This window comes from Dipodomys merriami, unplaced genomic scaffold, assembly GCF_024711535.1.
Source record: "Dipodomys merriami isolate MVZ:Mamm:240054 unplaced genomic scaffold, mDipMer1.0.p SCAF_1, whole genome shotgun sequence".
NCBI lineage: Eukaryota > Metazoa > Chordata > Mammalia > Rodentia > Heteromyidae > Dipodomys > Dipodomys merriami.
In genome coordinates, this window is record NW_027202270.1 from 42,498,255 (window position 1) to 42,507,983 (window position 9,729).

At 47.2% G+C, this 9,729-nt stretch overlaps 1 long non-coding RNA gene across 1 annotated transcript; it reads left to right on the top strand.

Annotated features, from left to right (window-relative positions):
• Positions 1-399: 399 nt before the first annotated feature.
• Positions 400-7,322, top strand: LOC138834016 (uncharacterized). Its single transcript, XR_011373989.1, has 3 exons — positions 400-491; positions 6,029-6,196; positions 6,417-7,322. It is a non-coding gene; the product is annotated as an uncharacterized lncRNA (long non-coding RNA).
• The last annotated feature ends 2,407 nt before the right edge of the window (positions 7,323-9,729 follow it).

A 9,729-nucleotide genomic window follows, 5' to 3' on the forward strand; every position in this document is an offset into this window, starting at 1 on the left:
CTGTGGTAGGAAACAGACAAAATGCAGAAGTGTGTTTTTACTTAAGAATGGTGGGTGAGACGGTGAGCAGCAAGTCTCTGCCTGATGGTTGGAGAAATGGGTGGTGAACTGAGATGAGCAGGGGACAGGATGGTCTCCTGGGGAGCTGGCACCTGACCCAGAGCATCTGGGGAGAAGGCTCTTGGCAGCTATCCTAACTGTAGAAGGCTTCCAAGAGTCCCGGCAGGTGTGTGGAAGGAGAGGTGCTGGATGGCGCTGGACATGGTGTTTTCTGGCACCCTGGGGTGTGCCGTCTGTTGCTGGAGAATGCAGAAAGCTTTGGGGGAAATACCTGGTGATCTCAGCTGGGTTTTTCTGCTTCCTCAGAAATGACATTACCTCCCTTTCTGGCAGGTCCACCTTCAGTTGCATGCTGTAACTTGTGTGAGTTCTTCCCCAGCCGTGCTGGATGAAGATGAGCTAAAGGGCAGTTGCACCATGCAGGAGAGATGGTAAGCAACAGAAACCGCACTTCGAAGTATAGCACAGCTGTCCCAGAAGCAGACTCAGGTCCCACCCACACTGGCTGTTTAGCAGGGGTGTGTCAGGGGTATGTGAAAAGACTGGCAGGATTCCTATGCCACTGTCTTATGAATACCCCTGGAAACCCATAGGGAGGATTTGTGAGGTATCAGAGTACTTGTCAGCATGCAAGTGTGTGTGTGTGTGTGTGTGTGTGTGTGTGTGTGTGTGTGTGTGTGTGTGTGTGTGTGTGTGTGTACATGCTTAGTCAATGTCAAAATAATGAGAGCCTGTTTCTTGTGAAGAGAACACTGTTGGAGTTATTTGAGGTTGACCTGGATTCAGATCCATATAAAGTCAGACATGGTTCTGTCCCATACTCTACCCCTTAAAAGGATGCAGAGGACAGGTTGCTGGTGACTCACACTTATAATCCTAGCTATTCAGGAGGCTGAGATCTGAGGATCAAGGTTCAAAGCCGGCCAGGGTAGAGAAGTCCATCAGACTTTTATGTTCAATCAACCATCAAAAAAGCTGGACGTAGAGCTATGGCTCAAATGGTATAGCACCAAAGCTTAGGGACAGTGCCTAAACCCTAAGTTCAAGATAAAAAAAAAAAGTAGAAGAGAACGTAAATGTAAGAGCACATCAGAGATTAAACTTTCTACTAACTCTTCAAATAAATATTCTGCATATAATTGAAATCCTCATAAATGTAGAAGTTTAAACCTATCTCATTTGGGGGTGCATTTTTCCAGGCAGAAGGCTTTGTCATTTTTCAATGTACTTTCATCATCTGTGGAAAGAGAAAACCAGTAGTGGATGAAAGCATTTGCTATCACACTATACTGTTCTTAAGGCAACCTGCTGGATTCAGTCTCATTGAGGCTGTTTTTAGAAAAGATAATAATTTAACAAAGATTTGATTTTTGTCTGTGTGTGTCAGTTGTAGGGTTTGAACTAAAGGTCTGGGTGCTATCCCTGAACTCTTTTGCTCAGGTTGAAGAGTTCTACCAATTTGAGCCACAGTGCTACTTCTGGTTTTTTGTTGGTTAATTGGAGATAAGAGTCTCATGGACTTTCCTGCCTGGGCAGGCTTTGAACTGCAATCCTCAAATCTCAGCCTCCTGAGTAGCTAGGATTATAAGTGTGAGCCATTGTCACATGACTTTTTTCTGAATGAGCCTAACTCTCCCCCACCCCACAAATTCACACCTAGTTATAGCTGAGAGTGAGTGGGCTCACTTTGTCGTAAGGACCAGAGTGTATGTGTCTAATATGTCCTTCCTGCCAGTTACTCGTGCACATCTTCCTAAGAAAATTTTTAGAAATTGCCTCTAGAAGGCTTTAAAAGAATGGAGTTAGGGGTGAAGAAAGACTTTGGAAGATCAGGCAGACATTTCAGATCTTTGGAGTAACTTGAGCTTTGATCAGGAGAAAAACAGTCTCTGGTATTAAGATTGTCCTTTCCTCATGAAACCCCAGAGTAGCTGGTGGTATCACTGGGAGCCTGATGCCCAGTAGGGGGTGCTCTCCTTGCCAGATCAATCTCTCTTTGCCAGTCAGTTTCCCATGGCATTGAAGTGGAAGCCAGCTGGTCCAAGCTGAATCTCAGCCTCACTGTCCAAGAAGCAGGCAAGATGGTCAGGGGATGGTGGGAAGGGCTGCAAAGTGAGGGGTTCGAACAGTGCTTCATTTTAAGACTTTTATACGATGCAATGGAATCTAGTGGGAAGGTCTCCAGCCTTCCTCAATGCTGGTCCATTTGAGGAGTACCAGAAACATAGCATTTTTCCATAAAAAGCTGTATAAATCCTGATCGAGCATAATCTCTGTTGTCTGTATTGCAAAAGGCTCAAAGCCATCATTAAAAATGTTTATATTAAAAGTTATAAAAGGGGATCTCATTGATATCTTTCTACACACGTCTACCATCTATTCTAGTTAGTCCCACCCTCTATCACTCTCCCTTCCTTCCCTAAACGATTTCACCAGGTTTCTTTGAATTTCATAGTCACAAACCATCTATTTCAACTGACTTCATCCTCCTTGTGAGTCCCACCCCTCCTGCTGGTCCCCCCTCACAGGGTCTCTTTCTTCACCCCTCCCCCATCCCCCATTGATGGAGAGCTCTTATGGTGGTGCTTTGTGCTGTTTCTATGTATGCGTGCATTGTATTACAAAATCATTCACTCCCTTTTCACTCCCCCTTCCCTTTCCCCTTCTAAGTAGTCCCTCACTTAGACTCATGTTTATCTATGTAAATAACCATGTATGTTTATTAGGTACACATGTATATATGATGAAATGTATGTCATTTACATCTGACTCCCTCATATCAGTGAAAATATACATCATTCTATCTCTTGAGCTTGTCTTGTTTCAATTTGATGTCCTTCAATTGCATTCATTTCCTACAAATGACATGATTTTATTTTTCTGTTTAATATCCCATAGTATACATATGCCACATCTTTTTTGTCCATTCATCTGTTGTGTGCAACTTGACTCATTCTATTGTATATACATTTATCATCTTTTTTAAAAGAGAAAATGACCAGAATTTACCTTCAAGTGAAAGAACTTGTTATCCATGTTAACTTTCACCAAGGTTAATGTCTTTGTCTTCAGACTCTTGATCATTTACAAAGAACAGAGGTTTATTGAGCATGGAGGTTTATTGGCTATGGAGGCCAGGAAGTCTTAGAACTGGGCGCCTGGCATTGGTTGTACAGCGAGTGAGGAGGGCCTCATGCTGTATCACAACATGGCAGGAGTGGGGTGGGTGAGCGTGCCCGAGAGAGCAATGCCTTAGTCCATAAACCCTCAAGTAGATGAAGCCGTCCATGCCGGCCGAGCCCTCATGACTCATTCATCTCCCACTGTCATTATGCCTTTGGGGTTAAGTTTTGAGTGCATGCAATATGACGGGCACACTGCAAGCACAATGGGTAGATTAAGGCGTCTCACATTGAGCCAGTGGTGTCTTTTTAAATTTAAAAAAAAAACCTTTTCATTAAAAAAAATTGTTATTAGAAAGGGGTTATACACAGGGTTACAGTTCTATAAGTCACCTAACATTTCTTTTTTTTTTTTTTTTGGGTCCGGTTGTGGGGCCTGAACTCTGGGCCTGGGCGCTGTCCCTCAGCTCTTCAGCTCAAGGCTAGCGCTCTACCACTTGAGCCACAGCGCCACTTCTGGCTTTTTTTCTTTTTTGCTTATCTAGTGCTGAGGAATCGAACCCAGGGCCTCTGGCATGCAAGGCAAGCGCTCTACCACTGAGCCACCTTCCCAGCCCCCACCTAATGTTTCTTTTTGGACAATATCACCCTTTCCCTCGCTCTCTCCCAGTGTTTTTCTCTCCCATCTCCACCCACAAGTTGCATAATTCGTTTTCAACGTAGTATCTAGTGAGAACCACTGCTGCATTTGTTCACCCTTTGTCCCTCCATTTTCTGTGGCTCCTGTTATTCCCCCTCAAGACGGATAAATGAGCAAACAAGACAAAAAGAAAAGAAAACAATAACAAAGAAAAAAAACCAATCTCTTGTTTCCATTTCCCGGAGTTCATTTCGATAAGCATTGTTTGTATGATCACAGGCACATAGGCACAGCGCCTTCATATTGCCAGGGAGGTCTTTATTCAAGGGTCAGTCAGGCCCTGTGGTGTGGGGCTGGATCTCTTCTGGCTGCGTTGGTGATGCTGTAGGCAGCCAGGAGCTCATCTTGGCTGTACCAAGTGGCACCAAAGAGCCACCGAGTGGCTCCGCCTGTGACCCTCGGAGCCACGGCGCTGCCACAGAAGCTCTGAGATGTCCTCAGTTTTCACCAAGGTGAGCTGTGGGCTGGCCTGATGAGCAGCCGGAATGTGTGGGGTGCCAGGTCTTTCTCCTGGTCTGGACAGCCCAGCCTTGGTGATGCTGTAAGTAGGGAAGGCAGGGCTGCTGTCCTCTGCTGGCACAACATGTGGAGTGAAAATATGACACAAGGTTTTCCTCCCGGGCTTTGCAACATTCTCCCTGTGCAGCTGGGGCCTGCCCCGCCCACCACTCCCCTGCCCAGAGGTGATGAGGCTGACCTCCCTCCCGGGACGAAGGCCAGCAAATCCTTTTGGATCTACCTTCCTGCTGGCATCCAGCATCCCTGCCCTCCCCCCACCACTCCACCACTCCAGGGGGTCCTACTAGTTCTGCTGGCTTTGAGCGCCTCCAGCTGCTCTGCCTGTTCTGCTCCTCCCAGACATGGACACCAGAGTAGGCCTATCCCAACAGTGCCACACCAAGTCCCTTCTTCTGCTCAGAAGAGCTCTTTTGCTCTTTGCTTGCTATTTGCTCCACAGGAAAAGCAAAACTTCTCACGGTGGTCTTTGCGGCCCAGCAGAATCTGTACTAAGTCTCCAGTCAGAGGTCAGTCCTCTCCAGCAGATAGGCCTCCTGATTCCTCAAGTAAGCAGGGCATACTGCTGCCCCAGGGCCTTTGTACTGGTTTTTTAAAACTCTGCTGGTAACACTTGACCTTCCACATAGTGATGTAGCTCACCTCCTTATTTCCTTTTTTTTTTTTTTTTTTTTGTCGGTCGTGGGGCTTGAACTCTGGGCTTGGGCGCTGTCCCTCAGCTCTTCAGCTCAAGGCGAGCGCTCTACCATTTGAGCTACAGCGCCACTTCCGGTTTTTCTGGTGGTTTATTGGAGATAGGAGTCTCATGGTCTCTCCTGCCCGGGCTGGCTTTGAACCGCGATCCTCAGATCTCAGCCTCCTGAGTAGCTAGGATTACAGGCGTGAGCCACCAGCGCCCGGCTTTTCCTTTGTGTCTTGATGTAGCAGCACCTTCTCAGCCATCTGCAAGTGCAAACTATCACTGTCAGTTCTTGCTGGATGCTCTTCGATGCTACTGATGCCATCTTGCATTGTGTGTGCTTCTGTTCACTTATCTCTATTCTAATGTATTGGAATGGAAGCCAATGGGAGCCAGGGATTGGCACTTGTTTGGTTTGCTGGGATACCACAACAGATGGGGTACAGGAGGTGTTCACTCTTGACTGCATGGGGGGAGGGGCACACAATCAGGACAGGAGGGCTTGCTAGCATCAGGCTACACAGTCAGAATGGCTTTCTGATCCTTTTGGACAATGAGAAGGAAATGTTCCAGTCTCTCTTTCATATGGAATTAAAAATTTTTAAATGAATTTACTTTATTGTTATTGTACAGGTGATGTACAAGAGGGATTGAAATTACATGAGGGCTGGGAATGTGGCTCAGTGGTAGAATGCTTACCTAGCATGCATGAAGCCCTGGTTTGATTCCTCAGTACCACATAAGCAGAAAAAGCCAGAAGTGGTGCTGTGGCCCAAGTGGTAGAGTGCTAGCCTTGAGCAAAGAAGCTCAGGGACAGTGCCCAGGCCCTGAGTTCAAGCCCCAGGACTGGCCAAAAAGAAAAAAGGAAAAAAAATTACATGAGTCAGGTAATGAGTACATTTCCTTTTGTACAGTGTCTTCTGTTCTATTCTTTTGTTTGTTTTGTGCCAGTTCTGGGGATTGAGTGCTATCTCTGAGTTTTTGTGCTCCTGGCTGGTGCTTTCCCGATTGAGCCACAGTTCAACTTCCTACTTTTTGGTGGTTAAAGAGTTTCATAGACCTCTATGCCCCAGCTGGCTTCAAACCCTGATCCTCGACCTCAGCCTACTGAGTAGCTAGGTAAGTGTGAGCCACTGGTACATGGCCGGAATTTTTTTTTTTTTTTTGGTTGGAGGGGGGGTGTGGTTAGTACTGGGATTTGAACTCAGGGTCTTGCATTTGCTAGCCTGGTGCCCAGCCACCACATCTGCAGCCCCCTTTACTTTGGTTTGTTTGTTCGTTTGTTTTTAGTTTGTTTAGTTTTGTTTTTTAGATAGGGTCTTGTGCTTTCTCTCCACAGACTGAAGTCTTGAAGAGGAAAGTGGTGAGCAGACTGCAGCCCCCTAGATGACTCGGGGGTCTTGTGAAGATGCAGACTGGACACTGAGCCTATCCCAGTGGGCTTGGAGTTCTGCCTGGATCAGCTCCCTGCTGGCTGGTGCCACCGCCAGGAAACCAGGCCACAGCACACACCCAGTCATCTGGTGGGAATGACACCAGCAGTGAATGGCACCAGCAGTACAAAGGCCAGAGCCCTGGATAGAGCCTGGGCCTGGGGGAAGATGAAGGCCATCTTGACTTGCTGCAGCCTCGGGCCTGGGAAGTCCCTGGTGGACAAGGTTGGCACCCACCCCTGTCCTCCTCCCAGCCTTCTAAGGCCTCATCTCTTCCAGGAAGTCCTGGGACTTGAGCTTCCCCAAGGGGCCCTGCTGGTCCCTGGATTAAAGGTTTGCTTGTCAGCCTGTGGTGTGTGTGAGCAGGAGGTGGCAGAGCTGTTAGGAGATGGGGCCTAGTGATGGAGGTTGCCTCCTGTCAGTTTCCTGGGACAGGGTCCTTCCTTCTTGGTTCCCAGGCCACCTCCAGACAGAGCTTAGCTCTGCGCAGCTCCTCACCATCATGACTTCTTATAGGGACCCATAAGTTCCCAGGCCAAGGGACCACGGACTCACCTCAGAAGCCAGGAGCCCAAGTAGACCTTTGCTGCTTTATGTTGCTTGTTTCAGCCATTTTGTTACAGCAAGGACAGCTGACTAATACACTCCCCCAACTCTGAAGCGTCTATTCTCCATTTCCTCCTGGTCGTAGGGGAAGGGGTCTGCCCCCACCCCCCTCCATCCTTATCTGTAAAATGGGGTTGATGAAAGAGTCTGATCCTGGGATTTGTGATGAAAGAATCAATACAGGAAGGTGTTTCGATGGAAATTTGACCTTCTGTTCAATGATTGCTTCCATGGTAGCTAGAGTCTCAGGTGGGAAGAACACTTGAGTGTGGGGGGGGGGGGGCTTAGCTTTTTTGTCCTGCAAGTGGAGAGTCCTTTTTGTTGTTGCTGTTCCCTCCTTTTCTTCCCTCCTTTCTTTCTCTTTCTTCCTTTCTTCCTTTTTTGTTAGTACTGGACTTTGAACTCATAGCTTCATTTTTGCTATTTGCTCTACCACTTGAGCTAGGCTCCCTGTCTTTTTTTTTCTTTAATAGAGTCTTGTGTTTTTTCACATAGGGTCTTGTGTTTTTGCCTGAGGCTAGCCCCAGATATAATCTACCTATGTCTTCTCCAGTAGCTAGGGTCACAGAAGCTTGTCACGCATCCAGCTATTGACTAAAGAGGTCTCATCATTAACTTTTGGCTCAGGCTGGCCTCACACCATGATCTTCCTTATCTCAGCCTCTGAAGTAATTGGAATTGCAGGCATGACTCACCATACCTGGGTCTTCTGTTTTTGTTTTTTGTTGGTCAGTCATGGGGCTTGAACTCTGGGCCTGGGTGCTATCCCTGTGCTCTTCAGCTCAAGGCGAGCACTTTACTGCTTGAGCCACAGCGCCACTTCCAGTTTTCTAGTGGTTTATTGGAGATAAGAGTCTCACGGATTTTCCTGCCTGGGCTGGCTTTGAACCCAGATCCTCAAATCTCAGCCTACTGAGTAGCTAGGGTTACAGGCGTGAGCCACCGGCGCCCTGCTTCTGTTTTTGTTTTTGCTTTTGCTTTTAACACTAGCTTTGTCTATGGAGTTCAGGTTGGCATTGAACTTAATACCTTCCTGCCTCCACCTCATTCTGATCACTAGGAGAGAATCCTCACAGCAAGGTCTGTCTGAAGCCTTTTCTTGGGATCTGTTCCCAAGGTCACTTAGTGTCTGCTCAAGTCCTTCCTGTCTCTTAAGCCCCGTGGATTCACTGAGGCCTCCTCCCTGGCCTCTTCTGCTGGGTTGTTGCCAGGCTTTGACTTGTTTTCTGCTCTTTCTACTCCTGGCTACCCAGGCTTCTCTCTGGGCCCTCTGATCCCCACGCTGCTGGACCTCTTGTTTGCAGAGAGGGGCTGGCAGGCCAGCTTGCCCCTGTGCTCCTCAAGGAGGTTTTACATAACAGAGATGTTATGTAAAAAATGAACTATGGGACTTGAGGGTAGGGACGGGAGGGGAAAATGGGGCAAATGAAGAAAAGGATGACATTGAATAAGAAACAATGTACTCATAACCTGACTTATGGAATTGTACAACTCCTTAATAACAGTAACAAATGCAAGAAAAACCCCAACAAAACCCAACAAAGATGATTTCTATTTGCTGAGTATGTCTCCAGTGGCTTAAATACATTGTTGCCTGTGGTTCAAATTGCAAATCTGTGAAGTTTGATCCTCATTTTGGAAGTGAGAACAGTAAGACAGTAAGGCTTTTTGCTGCCCCAAAGTATTCCATTGGCCCAAGGGCTGTTTTTTTGTTTTGTTTTGTTTTTGTTTTTGTTTTGGTGCCAGTCCTGGGGCTTGAACTCTGGGCATGGGCGCTGTCCCTGAGCTTTCTTGCTCAAGGCTGGCACTCTACCACTTTGATCCACAGTTCCACTTCCAGCATTTTTGGTGCTTACTTGGGAATAAAGGCTCTAAATGAACTTTCCTGCCAGGCTGGCTTTGAATTGTGATCCTCAGGTCTCAGCCTCCTAAGTAGCTGGGATTACAGGTGTGAGCCACTACAGCCTGGCTCCTTTTTTTTTTTTTTTTTTAGAATTTTTCTAGATTGACTAGTGAGGAGACTTGCTGAAAGCAGGAGCACTAGTGGGGAAGATAAGGAAGCCAGCTTCCAGCCCCTCTAGGGCACAGTCCTGTGGTCAGTTTGCTGTGGTGCTCCTGTGGTTTGAGCAACTCTAAGGGCCTAGGTTTGGTCCCTAGGGTGGCATGGGGAAGTAGTGGAGCCTTTAAGAGGTGGGGCCTGATGGCAAGTCCTGAGCTCCATTAGAAACCCTGCCAGCCAAAGAGATTAAGACTTGAGAGAACTGTTAAGGATGCAAACCTGCTCCACATCCCCTGCCTCCCACTTCCTGGTTAAGGGACACCATCCACTACCAGAACCAGAGGCCAAATCCATAGTGCCACGTGACCTTGAACTTTGAACCTCCAACACTGAGAGCTAAGTAACCCTTTTTCTTCATAAATGAACTGCCTCAGGTATTTCCTTCTACTTCTGCAAAGCTGACTCACACAGATGGCCAACACCGTACTCTCCAGATAGTGCTAGTTTGAGTAGGCTGGTGCGATGAAGGAAAAGTGGTTCCTTTAATTAGTCCTTCTGGGTCTTTACTTAGCTTCTTAGGCACTGCAGACATTGCAGAAGTAGAACAGCGGGTC